Genomic DNA, 25,277 nt, shown 5'->3' with positions numbered 1-25,277 from the left:
TTGCAATCTCACCACACTGTTGCGCCATCAAAGCTGAAATCAAACATCAGTGCTGCAGTGAGCCTCTGTTGTTTCTGAAAAATAAGCTCAAAAGAGGCCGTGTGCTGGCATCCAGTCTACCAGGATTTCACATTTAACCAAATTGAACTGAATAATTTACAGAGGGCTTTTTCACTTTAACAGTGACAAAAGAAAAAAGGAAATCACATTAAGCAAATGCATTTTTTTTTAGCCAGTTAGCATCACAGCAAAGGTAAATGCATCGCCCTGTCAGCTACTTTCACAGTCAAAGAATTGTTTTATTAAAGGAGTCAAAGTTTGTCCTGACAGTGTGTGCTGGAGGAACAATCCCAAGATCCAACAGGTTCCTTCCTCTTGGGAGCATGAATAGTAATTGTTATGTGCAGCACGGGCCAGGAAAAGTGTTCAGAGAATACACACAGACTATAAATGATAACCGTAGGTGTGGTGTGACCAGTGCTGTAGTTATAGAGACCCTTCGCAGATGTTATCAGCTGTAAATGACAAATGACCAGTGGTGGAAGAAGTACTCAGCTCCTTTACTTAAGTAGAAATACCACAGTCTAAAATACTTTACATTACAAGTAAAATTCCTGAATTCAAAATGTTACTTAAATAGAAGTACAGAAGTATTTTCAGAAAAATGTACTTAAAGTATCAAAAGTAAAAGTACTCATTATGAAGAAGGGCGTCTTTCAGTGTTATATTATTATATAATATTATAATATTCTGTTTATATCAGCAACAAATACATGCAAGAGTATTTTAATGTTGTAGTTCCTCAATATTGAGCCAATTTGAGATACTTTGTATCCAGGTAGATTAGTAGTATAGTACCGCATCAAGTTTACGTTTTCGCAATTACCTCAAACGGCTTGGCTTGGACAGGTTGGTTTTTTGAAACTTCTAGGAATAATGTTTATTGAGGTTTGTGTGTTATCTTGCTCACATTTCTGTCACTAAATCTGAAATGATTCTTGTCTAAAATAGTTAATAATTTAATGATTTAATTAATAATGATAGCTAACAGTGTCGCAGCAGGCCACAAAAGTTTGTATCCCTCGTCAACGACCCCCATAGCTCAGTGGACAGATAAGACGTTATATGGGTTTTTTAGAATATCAATTCTCCAGTGAGTTATCTTGCCTCCAGCTAAAATCTTGAATTATAAAGTGTTGTGGTGTGTGGACTAGCATCGTTGCTAGAAATCACCTCTCGCCTAGTGACTTCTCAGATCCAGCTGGAATAGCTATAACCCCTTTTTGCTGAAATGTGTTGGAGATGGCATGTTTGTTAACTTTTTGAAAGGTACTTTCTCAGAACTCACTTTTTTATTTTAATGTAATCCCAACGATGACTGCTGCCAGGTGATTTGTCCTGTGGGCTCTGCAGTTGTCAGCAGTTTGACAACAGCTGTGTATCAAAGTGGGACTTCTTGTGCTGCTGCATACTGTATAGGGAGCTTTAAAGGTAAATAAGCAATGATTCACTCAGGGCAGAAAACTGCTGCTGCTGCTCTCTATGCTACAAAACTTCTGCTACACGCCAATCAGTGATGTCACAGCATCGTGTGACGAGCATTTGACAAACAAATTAAAGGGTAACTTTGGTATTTTTCAACCTGGACCCTATTTTCCCATGATTTTGTGTCTAAGTGACCAATCGGGACACCAATTTCTGAAATTGGTCCAGTATTGAGGGATAACACTATAACTGGCAGCCCAGAGGTTAAGTAATGTTACGTCCACTAAAAGTGCTTGTTTTTGTTACTGACAGGCTCAGATTGTTATTATAAGTGTCTGACAACATTATGGAAAGGACCCTACAGAGAAATAAAATGTTTTCTTGACCTTTCGCTTGATCCGGTTTGTTTGTTTTCGTGTCCAAGTCAAGGAGAAGTCTCATTGTGAAATCTGAATATCCGTATACTCAAATAAATACCAGCGGCCATCGAATTCAAAGACCTCATCCACATTGACGAAATCATCTAAATATACAAATCTTTAGTTAACACTAAGCTACGCTTTCTGTACTACAAAACAACAAACTCTGCCAGGCTGGCACTCGCAGTTCCACCAAGGATGTATACCACTACTCCACCGTTGTCTTCCGGCAACACGTCACATTACCAGATTTCAGAACGACACTTCTCCTCGAGCGAGACTCTTTCCATAATGTTGTCAGACACTAATAATAACAATCAGAGCCTGTCTTGGCAAAAACAAGCACTTTTAGTGGACGTAAATGAAGGTGCCAGCTTGCCCCAATAGCACCACATTGCAGCCCTTGAGCAGCTGCCGTCTACAGCGCTCTCCCTCAATACTGGACCAATTTCAGAAATTGTTGTCGCTATTAATCAGTTAGATGCAAAAACATGAGAAAATATGATCCAGGTTGAAAAATATCGAAGTTACCCTTTATCAAAAACAAATGGAGCTGCAATTTCAAGTTCAAGATGTTAGCGGTAAGTTCCATTATGTGAGTGCTTTCATGGAATTGGCAAATAAGCCACAACATGTTTTATTTTGACTGCAACCACACATCGTGATTTCAGTGTTGTGATAAGATAAACATGCGGAAATACAATCCAAACAAATTTTGCAGCAGATAAGGGCAGCTGCTGTGTTTTCAAAGTATTAAATCATAAGCTTTTCTTCCTTTCGGTACAGATATGATAAATCCAGACATGTTTAGGCTCACCACAAATACGGGAAGCAAAGGGAAACATTAACTTCTGTCAATAGTAAAAGAATATACAGTATATAATTTGGAAGCTAGCTGGCCATTCATATGTACATCAAAGAGTCACCTGGGTTTTCTTTAACAGTATCACTGTCCAAAGCCAACAGCTTCAGTTTGAGCCCAGGGCTTCTGAGGAGGGTTCTAGTCAAGCTTTTATTTCCTCTCTCACAACCGTTTGAGGCGACACATGCACACACTTGATTTAAATGTTTTCTTCCGGATTTTTGTAAACACTGTAAAGCTTTCAAGATGTTTCTCTTGTTCTGTTCATTCACCATCAATTATGTAGCTCGGCAGTACAATTCAGTAAATTCCTGCAAATGTGCACAAATGCTGTCTCATTAAAATTTGAAATAAGAAAAAAAAAAAATGTGGTTTGCTTTCTGCCTTCCCGCAGATCTCCCTTGGGTGGGCTAAATCTAGTACAGCAAGTAAGCTTGATTAGGATCAAGGTGAATAAAATTCAGAGTTGACTATTGATCTGAGGCTCCAATTCGATATTCTACATCTCAAGCTTTTTTAAAACCCATCCGCTCTGTGTTTTTCAAATAGAGCCACAGGCTTACCATCGACAGTAAACACAAACAGTGAAAAGTGAATGACAAATGGAGGATCGGCTTTGTTTTATTTAAAGTCGATCATCATTGGAAGCCCCATATTTATGGTAGTAAACTCAGTATTTCGGCTATCAAAGCGACCTTGACGGAATGTGACACGTCTCTTCAAAAAGCCCCTTTACATTGATTATTCAATTGAGATCTCATTTTGAACTCGTGTCCCTCCTTCTGACTGGCAGCGAGCTGATTGAGGCTGTCATAAAAGCTGGCGGCTTGTCTCACGAGAGCCACAAGGCACGAGATTCCTAGCAGTCAGATCCTTAATCCCATGAGAATATTCTCACAGAAGAGTTAGCTTTCAGAGCCGCTCTCCTCTCAGAAGTCTCTTTCAGGCAGCGCAGGGGTTTTCACATGAGCCCTCATACAAAACGTTCCAATTCTGGCCAAATCTCCCACAGTCAAATTTTTCCATTAGAGGCTTGAAGGAGGAATAGGGAAAGACACACAGCCGTGACGAAGTAATTATCCAGAGTCCCATAGCTGCTGGGAATATCGAGCCTGAGGTGCCATTGTGTAAATGATGGGAATCAAAGACAGAAGGTCATCTCATTACTGAATGACTCCTGCAGGTTCAATTAATACTAATATTGAAATACATAATAGGCATCTCTTGAGCTTCTAATTTTTGATTAATAAAGCCCCATGTGTGCAGAATGGTGTCATTAATACATCGTTCTCAAATTAATATAGATAGTGTGATGGCTGGTGAAAAATTCTATGTGAATTTTTACATTTTTGTTGGTTATTTTTGTCCACTTTAACATGAAGAAACAAACACAGGCGTGCTCAGATGCTGCTCAGTGGTGTCTAGCTGTGTGCAGCATCAACCATCCTGTCCAACACTTTAAAAATGGATCATGAAAAGATCCTGTTTAAATCGTTCTAAAATAGAAACCGTAATAGCTAAAGCATTCATTCTTTTTGCAGCGGAAAGCTACGGCTTCCGTCTTTCACGTTATCTCGTTGTATGCTCGGGATGACACCATTACGAACGTAAATAAACTATCAAAACACCTTTGCGATCGATCTGCTCGATGTGTCAAAAACTAAACTATGTGCATAGTTCAAATAACTTATGGAGTGTTGTGAAATATTTTGTTCATGTTTCTACTTAGAAATCTTTTGGATCAATATGTTTTGTGTGTTTATTTTGTAACGCTTTATGAAAAAAACATGGCAGGTGTTTGTATTTTTCTTAATTTATGACACAGCTTCAATACTTTCATCAATTATTATGGTTTATTGACTTAAGGCCCAGACACTCCAAGCTGACATCAAAGAACTAGCGCCCAAAAAGTTGCATTTTAACAAACTGCAAAGACTACAGTCAATGGGCAGTTAGCACAGACATTCTGCGCCTGCATGAGAGGAAATAGCTCTCCCTACCAGCAGGCCGCTGTAGTCTGTATTCGTCATTCAAAAAGGGAAACTGGAAGACCGAGGATTGCGGATATACAAGCCGTTGTTATGATACGTACATGAAATAAAGCGCCGTTTGCCGACCATTTTCACACCTTTCTCACTCACCATCATTCCAGATGTCCATGTTGTTGTGAAAATATCCGTATATTGGAGGATGAAAAATAAGAAGAGCCTCCTGTGTGTGCCGTCTTGACTTTACTCGTTGGCTTGCTTTCCTCACTTCTGTTTCTCTTTTCGTGCACTGATTCGCTCAAGCTGAACAGCCAATCAGAGTGATTTCTCTCACCGACGAGCTCCACCGCCGATTCGACATGCTGAATCGACCCAAAAGCTTCTGACACAGGTAGACTAGAGCCGACGGTGCGGGACACACCGAAAAACAAGGCCAACAGAAGCTCACGACGGCCCCAAACTGTCCGACGACCGACCGTCGGCTTGGTGTGTCAGGACCTTTACATAACCTTTTAGCTTAGGTTGTACAGATTTTAGAGATTTGAAGATACTCCGAGAAATGACATCACAATAAGCAAAGATACCAATAGTCTCTGTAGTATAGCTGACTGCACAAGGACAGTAATTCTTGCAGATACCTTGAAACAAAAACTCAACCCAACTAGTTATTTAGAATGAATTTTAGGAATACAGTTGTACCTCCCAAGCAAAAAAAAAGTCACAATGCTGAAATTTGATGAGTCAACAGCTTCAGTTCCTTTAATGCAAATGAGATGAAACCTGCTGACAGGAGCTTCTCCTGTTCCGCTGCTGCAAACTGGCCCAAGTGCAAAGATTTCAGTAAATCAGCAGCGAGGAGAGCCAGGCAGGAGCATGTCCTGCTCTTTGATGCCTTTACTAGTAGATGGGAATATTGAGTTTTGAAGCTGATGCGAATGACCTTGTACTTTGTGGGTTATGCATGTCTGTGCGAAGGTCATGCACATAAAAAAAGAACCGTAAAAGTAATTTGCCCCCGCGTGGAACGGACGGACAAAGCATCCGACACCCTCTGCTGCACACTACAAAATAAATTAAGCCTCAGTGTCACACGGCATTATTACTCCATCATTCTGCTCCTCATTTTTGTCGGGGCTCTTAATACGCTCTATAAATGCTCTCTAGTGAGGGAGCTTCATTGTAATTCCAGTTCATAAAAAAAGGCTATTTGCTGCTTTAACAAAACATGACACGCCTGTTGTAATTACAATAGTTTTAATGAGATGAACTCCTCTTTGCTTTATAAAAAAATAACTGTTAGCCTGAAGGTCTCAGCCACACTGAGTCAGTGAGAGTCCAGGGAGAAGCTGCAGAATATACAGGAGGAGCTAAAAGCTACAAAATGACCAAAAAAAACCCTCTTTTGTGTTCATCTTCTTCATCAAGCAGTTTCCTTGACAAGCAGTTCTCCACGCTGGAGTGCTCGGTCTTTGTCAGCACAACCGCTTGTACCCCCCTACTGCAGACGGAGCTGGAAGTAAATAGGTCAGCTGATAAGATTTCTCATTTCTTCTTGCGAGTCCCACTCTATTTCTATCACTATGTCCCCCTTTGTTTGATAATTAATGACATGATATTTGTTTCCCGCGGTGGATGTTTCACTCCACTTAAAAGATCTCCTCAGAAAAATGGAGGACGGGGACTCCTTACTGATGCACTACCCCAAAGTCAGAGGAAAAGGAAAATGGTAATAATGTTCTCTGTGTGTGAACAGCAGCCTCTGCAGAGACCCGTTAAAATAGCCGACTCTGTTTACTGTGTGTTTGACCCGGTGGGGAACACGCTGGAGAGACAGCAGGGTGAAATCAAATGGATTTTATTCTTACCTGAGAAAAACTCCCATATGAGTCATTTTGTGATTGCGGAGCACTGTCTATCAAGAGTGCTTGTTTTAGTCTACCCTTTGATCAACTGCTGTGCTGAAACAGACTAGTCGGAACAGAGGATGTACAAGCGGAGAGTGGAAGATAGAGAGAGGAGAGGGGCTGTGAGGACAACACCGGAGGAAGGTTTATCCTGCCAGTATTAATGCGGTAATCAATGCAAAACATTCGTTTCGTCACTCATCTAACAGAATAGGATTGAAAACCATTCATATACAGGATCTGTTCCAAGAAGCAGATGTGCTGTATAGAGCTATCCGGATGAGTGAGTAGCCATGGACCAATTCAGTGTCCTAGAAATAACGTTTTTGGCAGGACCGCAGAGGGCCAGCCCTACATACACAAAAGTCTGTTATTGAGTGACGACGTTACACGATTGGTTGGCCGAGTGTTGGAGTTTCCTCAATGAAAAAGCGGGAACTAGGGATGTTAATAATTAACCGTTAAACCATTAACCCACATTAAGTATTCTAACCGATTAATGCTATGGGTTGGAATAAACATTAAAGATTAAATAAAAAGCTGAGCAAAACTCAGAGGAGCGGCTTGTCACTTAGAGGAGAATAGCGGGTCCACCTTATCAGCCCACCTTAAGAGAGTCTGAGCCAGTGTTGTTGCTAAGGCTGGGGCTCACTTTAATCAGCAGGCGTCTGGCAAGACACGGGAGCAGTAGCATTCATTCACCGACAAATAAACTATACACACACTGCTACTGCTACGTTCACAGCTATAACGCCACCGATAACCCCACACTCACCGCCGCCACACTCACGCGGTCTGTCGGACACCTGCTAAAGTAACACAGTTGCAGTAAAATATACACAGACAATGTATTTCATTTGTTCTCCCCTTCAATGTCCACTCATGTAGCAACTAGAGCACGATTACATGGTTGTGTTTAGTACTCACGGCACTTGGAGGATTAGGGAAAGATCTCCTTGTAGCCTGGGCGAAGGCTACATCCACCTCAAACACCTCCTCTATGACTTATGTGTGGTACAAAAAGCATTCTTCACTTGAAAAAAATAAATAAATCATTGCCTGTGAGCATAATCCAGACAGCAATTTCATTTTTCACCATGACATAATTGGGAAAACAAATTGATATTTTATAAACCTCATTGCTATGAGATAGGCTGGCCCTGAGCAGGTTTTTTATGTTTTTGTTGGTAACTTAAAAGCTCTGCACACTCATACAAGTGTTTTCACTTACGGCTGACTAAACCACTGCTCAGGTTGGTGAGGTGTGGTCATCATGATAAAGGTGTGGTCAGACCGGATTTTGCCAAGCGAAATTTACTGGGTTTAACCGTGTACTCTCATTAACTTCTGTCAGTGTCCTTTCAGCATCCCCCTTCATCCCCGCTGCTGCATTTATTATTTCCCCATGCAGCTAAATAAACAAGAATATAAACAATCAATATTTCCTAAATGAGATTTCCTGAATGAGAGGTCAATCTCTCCGACTTTCTAGGACTAAGCATTGAGCTTTGTGCATAGCAACAGAGATGGGGACCAAATCAATGGTGAAAGAAATCCAGTGTGTCCGTAAATAATTTGTCCCCCAATTTGTATACACACACTCAGTCCTGAGAAGAGGTCCAATCAGCCAAAAATAATCAAAGTAATTTCAGGGCTTTTAGTAAACCTGACTCCTGGAGCGGGGCTCTGTGCGTCTGTTACATTAATGAATTGACCGAATCTACCAGTATACAGTACATGTTTAATTTTAATTTTAATTAATTCATTTATTTGTTTTGAATGTTGGGACCAACCTGTACTTCTTACCCCCCAAAGATAGTGCCTGAATTCCTGGATTCTAGCGTGGCTAATACAGAGTTAAGTAGCTTCCTGTTTAGCTCTAATTCACATCATACACTCAAAATGTCAGATTTTGATGTCCCCAAGATTAGTCGTGACTCTCTTTGCGCACTGATTTATAACAATTATACAGGGAGTCATAAAACTATATTGCCTAAACCAGTGGCGACGCCAAAGGTCGCGACAAAGCGTCAGTATGTGACGAGTTGGGATGAGAACGTGTTGGTCATTACCATCCATAGAGCCACGCTGTTACCGTTGTAAAAAAACAAGCCTTTCTAACAATATTGTGAATTCATAAATTTACAAAACTGCACATCCAATGATGGATGATGTAATAGTAAGCAATCAAGGCTGGCTTCTTTAAACAGGATTTTAACAACGAACAGATATCCCAGAGATCTACTATCATCTGCGTCAGGGGTTTGTTTGTGAGTTTTGCCATTGTCCACTTACATCTCTCGGCATGTCATGCATTTTCATTCAGTCTCACCACTTGTTCATTCTCATTTCCACCGCCCCGGGATGAGCAGCTGAATAATTCTCTGTTGTTGAGAGTAGAGAGGGAGCTGGATCGACCTATTGGCCTCAATGGGCACAACAAACCAATTTAATTAATTCTGCTAATGCTTTCCTTTCAAACTCTTTTTTTTTTGTTTAGCGAGGCTGTTGAATAATTTTGGTGAGTGACTTTTTAATCACAGTGTGGAATTCACAGTTTGCAATTTTCTGCTTTAGTTATGAGGTGAGAGGGACATTTGCTAAATGGGCGGAATGAATAAATTCCACAGGCGTTAAAACAAGTCATCTCTGCTATTGCCATCTAAACATATCTGGATTATTTTCAGGCAAAATAAACTCCAGTACTCATACAGTAATTACTTAGTAAGAAACGGGATAATTATGAGATAAATATTGGTACACACAGGCTGTTTCGATTGGCTAACTCAGACTGCTGAAGCCTCATTTTAACTTTGGATGAACTTTAGAATGTATTTGCTGTACAAACCAAAGGCTGTTTGTCCTCCAGCTCTTACAGAGTCGTGTTAGAAAGGGACCACTCCAAGGCCAACATGGAGAAGTGGAAGGATTTCAGTGAACTGTAACTCTTTCAGTGTGTATGTGGGCATACGTGTTTTGCATTAAGACATCCTTGAACCAATATGACCCTATCTTTTAATTTATGAGCCGTGATTAAACTAGACCAAACTATAGTTGCGCTATTTAATGGTGTTAACACACACCTCCAGCCTGTCAGAGAAAAGCTATTCAGCCAATGCAACAAGGGAGTTTTTTTTCCAGTTTTATACCATGCCTTTGGTCAACATGTACCTTCTCTTTGTGAAGTCACTGTCACAAAAATACTACCAGCTGATTGCTTTATGCCGGGTATACGTACACACTACACGAGAATCAAGCCGATTTGGGTCCGATTCCCTCCTCCCGACAATGGTCAGCAAAGCCCTGGATTTTTGATGGTTCAAAAGATTATCTCTGCAGATATTCCTAGTGTGAGGTATGTTAAGAGTGTTTTTTACATCCCCCCATCGGCTCGGAGGTCCAGCCGACAGAGTACAGATGATGACGCAATCACGTAGGAAAGAACGATAGCCATTTGGGAATCAAGCTGACTTAAGAAGGGAGGATTTCTGCATTCATGGCGGCCGTGGCTCATGCAAAACACAAAGCATAAAGTAGTAGTAAGATGGACCTCAGAAATGGAGGATCAACATGTTGATTTGTGGTAACAACAGGAATGTTTATTTAACATTTCTCCACGACTTAATCCATATTTGTTTTCTTTTTTCTTTGTGAATTTTGAGTACAACGTAGTGCAAAAACTAACATTGCTAATTATTCCTGGCCGTTTTCCACCATGTTTGTTTTGATCGCGAGAGATTCTGCAAGATTACCGGTTTTGAGAGTCGGGGCTCTTGTCGTTCATGAATGGAATCTGTTAGTGTGTGCTGTGCTGTTTTGGCCAAATCGCTGCTCTCCACATAATATAGGAAGAAAACTGTTTATTTAATAGACCATGTGGTTATGTGTGGGGTCTCTCACATTATCAACATCTGTTAAGGTTTGAAAAATATTTGAGTGTGGGCCAGCCTTAAGTTTAGTTATTGTACTTTTATCTACTGAAGGACTGTTGCCATTTCTCCAGACATGTCTATCAGTTCAACGAACTAAATGCTAAAGTCAGCATGCTACTGTAACATGCTGATGCTAAGCAGACATGATGCTCACCATATTCACCATCTGCGACCAAAGTGATGGCCCGGCCACCCGACTTACTGACCGATGACTGACCGTTATTACCACCCCTAGAGCCATGCTGCTATACCATCCTTAAAAACAAGCCTTTCTGACAATATTGTAATTGTTTTATTTATGTTAAAATAAGAGTAATTCCAAAATATCCTTACCAAGAATTTGCAATTACGTTGAAATAATACCACGTTGCAGATCTTAAAAAGTCCCCTAATGTCTTTAGGGGGAGTTGGCACAAATGATTTTATAATTATTCATCTCAGCAAAGTGACTTTACCTCAGGACTACCTTTCCCCAGCCTTCAAACTGGGTTGAAAAAAAATGACTATTGAATTTCACAAACCTGAAGTTGTAATGTTGAACTTGTATGGAAGTCAAGTGGGAGTGCAGTTCACAGAGATTTAAATGAGGCGCTCACAAAGTTGCATTTCAATAAGATGTAACTAGGGGAGAGAACACTAGTGTAATGATAAACAGACAGCGATGGGAAAAGGGTGCTGGTGGGTTTTGCTGTAGGGTTGCTTGGGGGGCTTTCCTTGATCAGGGATCATGCTCTCAGACTGGCAGCATGAGGTCTGAGTAAAAGCATGGCAGAAAGCAACTCGGTGACAAAGTCAGAATATTTAAAGAAGCTAATCATCACAAATGAAGCGAGGCCTAAAGAACTAGTTCAGACAGAAACTGAAAAGCTGCTAAAGCTGTGCAGTATATCAGCCTTGTGTGTCAGCTGAGCTTGTGTACTGCCGTCACTAAAAAGCAGTCTGGTTGAACATATAGACATATACAATTTGAAATTTGTTAACTTCTGTGACTCTTTTAAAGCAGAGTTTCTCAAGCTTTTTGGGGCCAGGGACTCCTTATAGGGGAGAACATTTATACCGATTAATATCATGCTTACTACCACTTGTACTCTTAGATGCTATTGGAACTATTTGTATTTTAAAACTCTTCAACCTAAATACGTCAGACCTGTTTCATAGAGATAAACAAAAACACATTTTAATTTGAATCATGTTATGATAAGATGAGATAATTCTTTATTAGTCCCACAGTGGGGAAATTTGCAGTGTTATTGAATATTAATATAATTTGTTTATCTTTAAAAAGAGGGAGATTTAGTTCAAATTGCATTTGGACTCAACTTGACAGGATTTATAGCCTACATCTCAAGTAACTGATCTTAAAAGCTTGCAGAAAATGAATAATAGCAAGTCCAAATAAATCCAGATATTTCAATTTACCAGTCTAAAGTTGACTTTCAGTCAGTGCTTGAACTTTAAAATAATGAACTTATTGTTGTGTCACAATCATATCGGAGTTTCTATTGGTCTAAAGCTAACGTGGGTGGGAGTAATGAACATGATATGCTTTGTTTTACTGCTGCAAATCCTCATCTGTATACATTATATGCACTTTTCAATGATACAGCACAGTTTTATAATTTGTAGCAAATTATTTCGCGGTCCCCCTCACAGTTTTCTTTAGTGTATAATCACCTGAAAATAACAATCGTGGTGTTTTCGTTGGCTAAGAATGAGTCGTTTATATCTACATATGGAGCAGGTTCTCTTCAAGGAGTCCACCTTGTATATACAGTAACCCAAAACCAACGAATCAAACACTGACTCTAGAGAGGGCCAATTGTGTTTTTGTGTCGGCCACCGTAGTTCTCCTACACGCTTAGCACACGGGAGAAGTTGCAGTTGGTTGCAACCTCACCGCTAGATGCCGCCAGATCCTACACACTGCACCTTTAAGTACTTAAGGCAGTATTTTACAATAGGTGCTGGAAAAACAACCCACCCTAACTATAAATGGAGAAGAGGTGACGAAAAACTGCCATAGATAACAATGTTATGACATTTACAATGATATGAGAACAATGAGATATTCTCTGTCAGTGCTTCCTCTGTGCACAAAGGATTTATTTTTACAGGAATACAGTATGTGTTGAACAGTATTTGTCCAAAGGCTCTTGCTTTTTTGTTGACGTTAAATTACCTCACATATAATGAGAAACAAAAACAGCCCTGACACATAAACATAACCTTTTTTTTAATGCATATAAACAGGCTGAGAATCCTTGGTTAAACATTAATTGTATTTACCATTTGAAGTTAAACTTTGCGTTATGTTCTGGATCAAAACATGTCTATAATTACACTTACATTTGGCAGATGCTCTTATCCAGAGTGACACACAGCTCTGGTCAGTAGTCATGATAAAACCAAACCCGTCACACTTGGATACCTGGTGGCGATCAGATCTTCCAAGCCATTAGCTGACCAGAGGAGCTATAGGGACTGAACCTGTGGGCTGATCTAACAAGTTGAATATATTATAGGAACAGAAATATAGCCTGTTCACTCTGTGTAGCCTGTACAGTGTAATTTGCCTTTTTCACATCAGATGGAAAAAAAAGTAACAGTGAATACTGTCAAGACATTACTTCAAGAAACCTAAGAGAGAATGGTGCATTAGCTGCTACTAATTATGTTAAAGGAAGCAATTATTTTTATTTCTCTCCACTGAAAGAAGAGACAATGCTTCAGCTTTACAAGTTACTTGCTTGGCCTCTCCCAAAGCTATAGAGTACAAATAGTACAAATAATAATGGACTTCAAAATTCTATCCCTCTGTGTGTGTTTCCCCATAATGCTGACATCTTGTGTTTATCCGAATATCTAAAAAGGGTCCCAGTCCAGCGTCCTCCTGAGACAGTAATTTTCATTAATCTCTGAGAAGACATGAGCACACATTCTCAGCCACAGCCTCTGAAATTATGTTTGGGGTGTTCTGTAAGAATGTGATACAAGGAAAGACGCTTCACCACCAGTTTGCAGGATGTCAACGTGCAAGAAACTCATTGCACGTAATTAATATAAGTTGGATATGCCATGCATCATTTTCCTGCTCCAAACGCCCAGCACTTAATCATGAGGAGAGAAGCCAGGTGAACTTTTAATTAGGATTTGTGGAGTGATGTTTGATCTTTTATTACCTTTACCATGGAGGTAATATGATGGCCCGAGCCTTTCTGTGCATATCAAACATTGGATGTGAACGTTGACGCCCTCAGCAGGAAGACAATTTTTTGAGTTTAATGACCATATAACTTTTACCTGGTGCCACCGAGGGGCCAAACTAATGACTGTATCTCTTGAATTATTGTTCAAACAGGTACAATATTTGCACAGGCCTGCTGCTATGATGAAACAATGTAATATTAACCCTATGGTTTTTCTTCTGGGGCAGTAACAGGAATAGTGACAGTAATGGGTTTTTACTAGAACATGTTTACATGCTTTAATGTTCAAAAAACACATTAGTTTTTCTCACACTGTCTGTCTGAATATACCTGTATTCGCCCTCTGTCTGAAATGCTCCGTTTTAGCGCCTTTCTCTTTAGATGTCCCTCCTGAAAAAGCCCAGTCTGCTCTGATTGGCTTGCATTATAAATATGGTGCACCTTTGCAAAGGTAGTTGTCAAGCTGTGGGCGGTATATTCTAATGAGCCTGCTAGTTACATAGGACAACCCATTCGCACGAAAAGGCGTATGATTAACGCAATAATGTGAAAGGCATTTAGCGTATAATAATGACGCCTTTCTTGCTTTTGCTGTATCATTTGTGCATCATGTAGTCTGTACTGACTGCAACGTAGACGCATCAGCGTAAGTATGATACGCTCAGCGCTAGTGACGTAGAAAAAAGTAGTAAAAAGCAAGAAAGAACGTTTATGGCGGGTGAGTGGTGAGGTGAATGGGTCTAACATACGACTTTTAACCAGGAGACCGGTGTTTGAGACAGGTGAGTTACCTTAGTGACAATTGTGACGTGTTTTCCGTACTGATGTTATGTTCTTTCCGTACATATTTTAATTAGTTTACATACTTAATTTAAGCCCAACCAACTGTGGACATACCGTAGTTTTGTTGCATGGTGTATAAACGACAGACGAAAAGCGGCGTACAAATGACACGCGAAATGCCTAAAATGCGTCCTCATGACACGTGGAATGTCCTCATAATATCGTGCTATTTATATGCCTTCGTGTGAGACCGGGTTGCATGGGGAGGGGATTCCCATCTGAACGGCGTATTGAATCACATGTTTTCTGATCTAGGCAGCGAACAAAGTCTGACTGGGTTGTCTTATTTCACAGTTTGAGGGTTGGGAGGCACTCCAGATGCCCAAATGTAAAGATTTTCAGTTATGCACCGAGTTGAGTGCTGTCTCGTTAACTTTGATCCAGAAACAGTCTTTGCTACGTCTGCAGAAACTGATTAATAATCATAGCTGTGCTGTAGTTTTCAAGTATTCCTTTTGGGAAATGTGCTCAGTGCATTGGGGAGGAACTGAAAATACAACGACAAGTCATGTTCTTTTTATTGTAAGCTACTAGGAGACCGCAGCTGCTGCTACCTCCATATCAGAAAGTAATATTTAAGACTTTTCATTATCCATTATCTTTGTATCTGTGGCTATGGCTGCAGATCTCCAACAGAGGACAGGTGGACTCTCTGGAAGGTCCCAATAGAAGAGCTCTCAAAAACACAATTGGCTCTAAAACTCTCTGCCCAGCTGGGTGAGGAAATTGGTCAGGGGGTTTCTTTAATCGTTTCCTCTGTAACTACTGTAGAAATGCTCATGATTAATGTCCAGTGGAACTAAAAATGTCAGCCCCCCTCTCTGTCTCTGATTCCTTTAAATTAGTGTTAAAGGGAGGGTCCATTATTTTTATTTTTATTTTCTTTTCCAAAATTGAGTGTAAGTTTGGAGCATTATTTAACCTCCTTCCCGACAAGCCAGTATGACATGGCTACCAATTGATTCCTTAGGTTTTCTAGTTTCATTTGATAGCAGTATCTTCAATCTAGCTTTAAAACTGAGCCCGCTACAACCTAAAAATCCCAAGTTGCGTAACTTGCATTGCCGTTAAAACGAATTTGCGTTAATATGTCATTATCGCATAAACTTTGACAGCCCTACTATATATACATCCTAGTCAGTGTATAAACGTTAGATACAGTAATAGATGGCAGTCGGCCGGCTCCCAGTTTGGAGAAGCAGACAGGATCATCATCTTTCACCTGTACTGTCCATCTTTTCTCCACACGCACTGTGACCGTACGTAGTTTATCCATACGTACGGTGTGACCAATCACTCCTGATGGCAGGCATCATACCATCAGGTTAAACGCAGGTGGGTGGGGGGCTTACGATCTACAGTTCTTAGTGACTGTAGCTGCCCCGTGTTGTTTTTGCTTTGATTTACCCATTTCATTTTGCATTTTTAACACTGTTCTGACGCTCCGGGCCAATCAGCTGGCCCCGGGAATTCTCCGTGTGCTTCCAATGGCCAGTGCGGGCCACTAAATCTATTTCTTTTTTTCAATTTCATGTGGCTGCATAGGCATCAGTAGATGGATGTTTTTCAGAGTCTTTTGGATTCCCATGGAGAGCAGAAAGCTTCTTCTGTAGTGTTGTTCCATAGTATTCTTCATAGTGTTTCCCTGATCTGTGCAGAGAACAGCATGAGAGCAGAACCATTGTGCTAGAAAGCCTCATCAAGTCTCAGCAACACTGATGTATTCCCCCTGTTCCTTCACCGTGTACCATGTCAATGGGCCATGTGATAAGTGAATGTTGCCGCCGGCGGTGTCATGGCTGTAGCCAGATTTATGTTCACCGGCTGAGATTGGAAACCTCATGATGTGGATTTTTTGACGGTGCTTCAGTTAGCCCAAGACGAGCCCTAAAAGTGTTGGCATCTGACAGATAACACCACCCTGCAGGACGTGCCAGGTCACATTAAAGAGACGGGCGTAACCACAGGTTTAGGTAACCAATGTCATTTTATTTTATATTTGTACTATACACAATACAACACAATACAAACCACACCCTCCAAAATGACGGTAAAACTGAATGGACACCTCACTGACACAGTATCAACAAAAGCTGAATGTGTAATACTTCATAAAAGTAGGATTTACTGCAGAGCTACTGTACTATGGGCGTACCTAATAATCTGGTAGCATGGTAGGGAATATTCAGCTCGTTCTCGAAGCTGTGAATGCCTCGTCTCAATTTCTGCCTTGAGTTATGAGCCACAGAATCCAAGCCACACAGCTGCTTTTCAGGGTGGGCTGCAGCAGGCGCTTAATGTCGTTTAAAACCCATGCATCACGCCCACGCCTCTCACTGATGCGTGCACACGCTTACATAACTGCCTCTCTTATTTTGTGTGTGTGTGTTCAAGAATGAAGAAGACAACGCCAAGCTCTCTGACAACAGATCAGTCAAGAACTCGATGCACGTTGTGTCACAGTGTGACAGGTAAAGGATGTGATTTGATGGGTAGGGTTACATTTACAAACAAGCCTTGATTATAGTTCACATACTACATTTTTTTTTTTTTTTAGCTTGGAACTCTCGAGTGATGGACTGTTCTTTCGTGGCTGAGTCACCAGTTTTGTCAGGAACATTTGACCCTACAGGAAAAACAATGTCAACAATTACCTACTGCCATAAGACGAAAGGCTCGTCTACACAGGGGCGTTTCAGCCTCATTTTTCAGTCGTTCCTCTCACATGTATGACAGAACATATAAGCGTCTATTTGAACCAGAACGGCCATCTGCTCAAGCTGTACAATTGCTTGCATTTTACTTGTGCTTTACGAGCCTGGTAGCACTAAATGGTTTATGAATGACATTTCATACAACAGTCTAAACATTTTGCGTGCATTTTGACGTGACATTTGTATGCCATGTCTGTATCGACTGCAATGTAAATGCATCTGTGTAAATATGCTACAATCAAAGCTAGTGACATAGAATAAAAAGTGAGAGACTGGTGGAGGGGATGGGGAGGTGGATGGGTCCAACAAACACAGGACTTTCAACCAGGAGACCGGTGTTAGTGTAGAGTTATTTTGAAGTTACATTAGATATTTATGATGTGTTTCAAACTAAGTGATTTTGTTACCTAAACCTAACTTGCGAAGGATAAAATGCGTTCTCATGACACGTGGAATGTCCTTGTAATGTTGTGCTATTTATACGCCTTCCCATGAGATTGACTTGGTTTTATGCATGCAGCTGCGAACTGAAGCATTTTTTTTACGTTTCAAGCAAGAATGCACCGATACCGGATCGGATATCGGCCGATACTGACTCAAATAGCTGGATCGGGTATCGGTGACAATGGGGCCGATCTATTAAATTCAATTATATTCTTATATGCCATATACATTATATACTGGCATTTTAATTCCTGTTTAAGTTTTGACCAATTTTTTGCTGCATTAAAAACGTTTACACTTGAATTGTAATTCCTGTTAATTTTTAAGATTTTTTTTTACCAAGTTGCTGGTGTACGATTTATTATTTTAATAATAAATAACAATTCAGTGAATTTACATTGATATTTATTTGTTACATTTTGTTTTACAAAGTCAAGAGAGCAATGTTTAACCTGATGTTGCCTTGTACATAAAAGAATGATCCCAGTCTCTTCCACACAGTGAGGCATACAGCTTATTAATTAAACACTGGTATCGGATTGGTACTCGGTATCGCCCAATACCGAAAGCCGAGATATTGCTCTCGGTATCAAGACTGAAAAAGTCGGATCTGTGCATCCCTAGTTTCAAGTAAATTTTCTTCCATTTTACGTCCGCAGCTACCGTGATTATGAATTGGCCTCTAAGTGCTGCCAAAACTCGGCTGACCTACACCCACCAATGTGCTTGAATGCATCCTGTGTAGACTTATAGGATTTAAGTTTCTGCTGCTGTGCTGCCGACGTGCAGCTTTCACTATGCAGCCCGTGTAGGTTAGTTCGTCAATAAAGATATCTCACTCAGGACAAATATGGTGGCGACTGAACCGACACAAACAGTAACAGATCAGCCAAAACTAACAACATCATTTTTGCCATTCATACATTTGTCCCATATATTTGACTTGAGCTTATTTGCATACCACAGCTGGAGCGTGTTATCTGAGGGAGATGAAGGAAGCTACACCTCCAACTATCAGAACTCCCAAACTACCCATTAGTTTTCTGTCCTTTCCTATAAGTCTCCCAGAGGAATGGAGTCGGAGGTGTCTGCACATTTCTAATGGACTCAGTGATAACAAGTGATACCGCGGCTGCACAGTGGCTGATGGCTTTGTTTGGATCCCCGATAAAGACAGGCCAGAGACTCTTGTGTATTTTGGCTGAGGTGATCTTGTGGTTATCAATGTACAGCAGCATTGAGCTGCCTTACAGAGTATATAGATTGATTTTTCAATTTCACATTTGAAAGCAGACTGAACTATTTTCTACATTGTACTTCAACTACGAGGTGCAAAATAGAAACAAAATGGGTTTCCTGTAGCTGAGCGTTGGCTGACTTTGTCATCAGGGAAGGAAAATTCTTCTCTAACTCCCTTGTGGTTTCCTCTATTGCCGCATGTCATTTATGTGACATTAGCATCGTTTTAATGAGCGGTGATAGGGATGCTGGTAAATGTTATTCTGTCCGGTCATTATTTATTTGACCTCCCACAGATGACCATAAAACGAGGGGAGCCATCTGATTAATAACTGAGGGACAAAGGGAACTCAAATGACAGATGGAGGATAAGTGAAGTATTTAGCCTCTGCAGGTTACTCTCTGCAGGCTGCCCGACTCGGATAATCACTTCTTCTGTCAGAGAAAGCCTCTAGGCTCTGGGTCCACATTGAATTGGTCCTCAGCTCAGCAGCGGGGCCATTTTGTGGTTGATTAAAGGAAAAAACAAATTGCTCTGTTTTAAGTCTGCTCCATAAAATGACTCTGGAAGATGCTTTCAAAAGCAGCAGCGCATTCATGAATTGCCGTTCATTTTCAGCGACAGCGAGGCAGATGGTTTGTTGTGATGGGAAGATCAATAGTGAAGTATTAATGCGTCTGATCCTGATGTGTCCTTTTGAGAATCAAACTTTACTTTTTACCATAAAAAAGTTGAATGTAAAAAGTTGAATGCTGGAAAGTTGTAGAACAGTGAGGAGAGATACAGTATTGTTATATATAGTTTATAATACTGTTATTAAATAGAAAACAAAGAAATATGTCAGATCTTTGTCTATACCAAAGACTGTATATATAGATGTATGATGGGTCTCCACTTCCTCCCACTATACAAAAGTGAAGGAAATATAATCCAAGATATGGGAACTTCCATTTTGAGATTTGACGTCATTTGGAGCCACAGTCTGTGCAGTAGTGATCAGGGTTCTGGAGCCGTGGTATCGAGGTCCCGCCCACACACCCGCACGAGCCAATCCCGAGCCTAGCACGGCCGCAGCTTGCTAGCGTGACCCACCTAGCTGCTACGTTAGCACCACAGTAGTTGTTTGGCTAGAAAGACAAAACAACTAACCATAATATCTCTATAACTACATTTATGATCAAATTGACACATGTTCTATTAGACAGACTCTTGACGATTATGGAAAGTTAAAGTTACATCTCCTCTCTCGTACAATTCCCGAACCTTCGGCTGCACGACTCACCCTCTTTTCATAGCATCAAATAACAAATTAGAACCAAACTTATCAGAAAAAAGAACACTTGAACATACATCAGCGTGATAAGAACTATCTAAAATGACAGTAAACATCTTTGGAAAAATGTATTTGACATGTACTTTGACTTTTTCTTTTGGCCCATGTCCCATCTGCGAACATGGAGGGGGCGGGGTTTATGACCTATACTGCAGCCAGCCACCAGGGGGCGATCCAGATGTTTTGGCTTCACTTTTGGGGAGCTGTCTTATCGTCCATCTTTATACACAGTCTATGGTCTATACCAGGGGTCTCAAACTCGCGGCCCGCGGGCCAAATGCGGCCCGCAAGACGATATTTTGTGGCCCCCACCTTGATATGAAAGTTTAATGTTAGTGCGGCCCGCAAATTTTTTTTTTTTTTTTTTTTATAAAGTTTTTTTTTTGGGGGGCATTTTTTCATTTTTATTGACAGGACAGTGGATAGAGTCTTAGAAAGGGGGGAGAGAGAGAGTGGATGCGGAAAGGGCCACAGGCCGGATTCGAACCCGGGCCGCCGCGGTCAGGACCAAGTCTTGTTACATGTGCGCCCGCTCTACCAACTGAGCTAACCAGGCGCCCTCGGCCCGCGAGTTCTATGTGAATGGCAGTTTGCCGCGTTGTGTGTGGAAGGTCCCTTTGTTGCGCGAGCCCGAGCTGAACGAACCGACCAATCACAGCGGGGTATATGGCTCCCGGGGGCGGGCAATCAGCCGGGCTTGATGCAAGCAGAGAAACATTTCACAACAACTATGGCGGCCCGTGTAACATCGCATAAGCTTGATTAAAGCTTGATTTATACTTCTGCGTTGAATCGATGCCGTAGCCTGACTCCACCTCTCCAGACGTGTAACTACACGTCGCGGCGACGCAGACCGCAACAGCTGTGATTGGTCCAGTCTCTCAGCGATGCTGAGCGGCCAGGACCAAGTTCTACTTCTCTCTGCCTCCATCTGTTCAATGTTTGTTCACACAAATCCACTCAGATATATGTTCTCTTTTCGGCGTTGCAGTAATGTCAGTAAAAGTTCTGTGGTTCAACAGTTATTAGCTCCAACTGCGCTCAGTTTCTGTTTGTAGTACAAGAAGAAGAAGAAACTCATAGAGACGCCGCCAACTAGCGGTTTGGTGGTGTAATTGCAGAGCAACACAAACACAGCAGGCACAACTTTATTGTGGAGTGACACCAAGTGGAATGAATATATATCTTGTCACACATATATCTTGTCTTTTTCAAAGCCTGCAGTGAAGAGAAAGGTTGGTGACGAGCACAGACAATTTCAGGAAAAGTGGGAGACGCAATAGAGGCCATGTTCAGAAGAACCGTTCATGTTCTTCAATGTTCCATTCATGTTCAGGACAGTTCATGTTCAGAAGAACCCATTCAAGTTAAAGAACTGTTAATAATGACGTTTGAGAAGATTGTTTTTTTTTTTAACAAAGCTTTTTTTGTGGAATACCTGATGCAGCCCAGCCTCACCCAGACTCTGCCTCCAGCGGCCCCCAGGTAAATTGAGTTTGAGACCACTGGTCTATACCAACGCTTTGAAATATAAAAAAAATTTAATTCTCAAGAAATATGCAGTAGAGAGACTGCGCTCTTCATTTAGAAGTACCAACTTTTAGGACATAGGGTGGGTGATATAGTGAGAAATGAGGATGTGGAAGTCAGGATGGAAGTCTTTGACAGCCCTGAGCTTGAGTCTTGTCTCCTACAGCAGTAAATGTTCTTTTCCCTTAATTATAATGCCAATATTTCCTTAAAGCAATATTAATTGATTTCTGTCGAAGCTGTAAACTCCAATTTGACATGTTTTCACCTTTATAAAGTTGTTATGGTGAATGGGATTTGCACATCCAGCAGACAGGGAGAAACATTGGCATTAATTTGAGGTTTCATTATTAATATAAATATATTGATATAAGCAATTGATTTAGTTTAGTTACTTTCCATGACCTTAACCAAGTCATTTTGGATCTCTAAATGTAACTAACTAATATGTAATAGATGCAACAGATGAGAGCGTGCTGATGTGAATCATTTTAAGCACCGTCTTTGTTGTTTAGGTATGAGCACTTGCTAGTTTACATTGTTCTAGCAGATAAAAGCCGCCTGCCTCAATTTGAAGTGCTTTCACCTCACACTTGAACAGAAATAGAGCAGCACTTCGGGAATCACTGCTCGATCTGAGAGCAGCTCAAGAAAAACCTCTGTGGTGCATCAGCAATCAACTTTCAAATGAAATTTCATGTTCAACCATGAAGGCTACCTTGTCAAACCCTTGTGGAGAGTATTTCCTCCTTGCAGTCCTTTTATTCCCCCGTTCTTCCTGTAGTTATTTCCAAACCAGCCAATATATCTTTCTTTTTCTTTTTCTTTTCAAGTCCATCATTTCACTGACACAATCTCAACAACATCGTCATTCATACCTGTAATTTAAAGTGTTCATGGGGTTCATGTCAAATTATCCTCTGTTGTAATTAAAGCTGAAGTAGGCGAGATTGGAGCAATTATGATTAAAAAAGTTATTTTCATAAAACAGTCGCTGTATCGTGTCAGTAGTACATGAAACAGGTAACCTGAAAAAAAACATGTGCCTCTGTGTCCTCCGGTGCTCCGAACGGCATCTGCAAGATTTCACATACCGGAGGAAAACAAGCAGTAAGAGCTGATCTATGAGAGCCGGCTCTCAATCACTCGCGAACTCCGACCAAACGGCCAAACTAGGCAGCGCTGATCAAATATGAATCAATATTATATTACATTAATGCCTCTTTCTCGCCTCAAATGTTTTCAGAATCATCTCGTAGTGCACAGTTTAGCTGTAAAATGAGAAAGTTTGTGACGCCGGCGCCATTGTGAAATCTGGTGAAGGAACGCCAAGTACCGGTCACATGACCGGAGCACAGCCAATAGGAACGCTCTGTGATTGGTCAAAGTCTCCCGTCACGGGCCACATTTTCTAAAGCCTGAAAACAGAGCCATGATGGGGTGCAGAAGTCTAGTTTTCTCTCAGAACAATTGAATTACAATATGCTGAAAGGTTATTATGGAATTTTTGCCCCATGAAGCCAAACATATACTGCCTATTGCCACTTTAAATAGATAGTGAAATATAAATAGATGGAAAATATACTGGTGAAAGCTTTTTTTTTTCTTGTTCTAGAATAATCAGCAGAACTATCATACAGTTTGTGGTGCATTATTACTGTCCTTTATCCCATGGCCCTCGTCACCCACATTATCAAAACACCAGGGTCTTCCCTCAGGTTAGCTGTAGATACGACCATTAGCTCTGCTCCTGTGTTTACGGGGGACAAATCCCAGGTCAGAGGAAGACGGCGAGGCAGACGAGTGAATGACATCCTATCCAATTACGTGTCACCTCTACACATGCTGGTGCAGGGGACTTGAGGAGACCACATGAGACAAGCAATTACACGGAAAAAGATTCTGATCACCGCACGGCTGTAGCACACCTCCGCCTGGTCGCCGCTGTAGTCCTCGTGTCTTAAAGTGATACTGACTAAAGTACCGTGGCATTTATAAGTGTAACCACATTGATTCTCAGAGAAACGCCCGGAGGGGTTTTTCAGCCTAAAATCAAAGTGGGATCTATGTGTATAAACGAGATCTTAGAGGAAATGCAATATCTGCTTTGTAGAAGAACTAGCAGCTCTCCCAAGGCCAGTTAATGGAACAGCCAAGCATTGATTTCAGTCTGTGAAGAAGAAGTCCTGTCTCTGTTTGACCGTGAGCATAATTTTCAGCGAGACAGCGAGAGGCATGCCACGATCACTATTAGTGAAAAAAGGGAATATTACTGGAATGGGATTTGTTGTTGAACATGAGTATAAAAACTAGTGCCCTGCTGTGTTGTGCTGACATGACATTACACATAATTGAATATCCGCTCGTCAAGTTGTTACAGTTTTGGACATTACATCTTTCACTTGACAACATTTTGCTCACCAAGTTAATTGAATTACATCAGAGTCTGTCAGGGAAAGCTACAGACATCAGCGATCAGACAGCGATCAGACATGTTTTATACAAGTTTAACTATGTATTAGCTCATTTTAGTAGTGAAGCTGTCTAGCAGTGTTACCATGCCCCCAGATATCAACAATTACATCTGAAAGTAAAGTAAAGTAGTGTTATTTTTGCAGAATTGACAGGCAACTCTGCAAAAATATCACCAATTTTCCACAACACCTATCTCCCAATTCAATACTATCATGATACGTTGGTGCCAATTTGATATGTATTGCGATTCTACAAGTTTTTTTTATATTTGATTTATTGATATTGTGATCTATTGTGATTTTTATTAACTTTTTTAACACTAGACTATGGGGCACAGTTTAATCATACACTTCTAGGGACTTTTACTTTGAAAAATATCTAAATTGATACAGTAAAAATGTTTGATTTCCAGCATGTATGTAGTCAGAGATGTCCTGAAGTCAAATATATCCGTCATTGTCAGGCATTATTTATAAAAAAAATTTCCAGCAACCCAAAAATCAAAGATTAAAGACATTTCCATCACAAATCAGTGGTAACATTCTTTTTAATTTATAAGGAACATTTAATGTTTTATACTTCTGGTGAATATGATCCAATCAATCTAATTTCCATATATGTATTTTGTATATACAGTTTATATACAGTTTGCATAGACTCAAATGAAGCAAATATATTGATTCTGGTATTAAAAAATGTATTTAAAAATCTTTAAGAAAAAATTGCGATACATAGGTGAATACATTTTTTTTTCCCAACCCCCATTCTCCAATAAAACTTAGAAACCAACTCATTCACTAAATTCAGTCAATAGGTTACCTGTGATGGCTTAGTCCAGGATCTTTATTGTGAAGGCATGGACGCCCAGGAAAATAATGTTTGTGTCAGCTGTTTTTGAATAA

General features: G+C 40.6%; 1 protein-coding gene and 1 long non-coding RNA gene across 3 annotated transcripts in view; both read left to right on the top strand.

Annotated features, from left to right (window-relative positions):
- thsd7ba (thrombospondin, type I, domain containing 7Ba) overlaps positions 1–25,277 on the top strand; it is a 225,420-nt gene that overhangs the window by 71,552 nt on the left and 128,591 nt on the right. The gene's annotated exons all lie outside the window — the stretch shown is intronic.
- Positions 6,731–12,210, top strand: LOC119500135. The gene is made up of 3 exons (XR_005209556.1): positions 6,731–6,740; positions 9,586–9,592; positions 11,888–12,210. It is a non-coding gene; the product is annotated as an uncharacterized LOC119500135 (long non-coding RNA).

The sequence above is a fragment of the Sebastes umbrosus genome, chromosome 13, assembly GCF_015220745.1.
Source record: "Sebastes umbrosus isolate fSebUmb1 chromosome 13, fSebUmb1.pri, whole genome shotgun sequence".
Taxonomy (NCBI): Eukaryota; Metazoa; Chordata; class Actinopteri; order Perciformes; family Sebastidae; genus Sebastes; species Sebastes umbrosus.
This window is presented reverse-complemented; position numbering and strand designations above follow the sequence as displayed.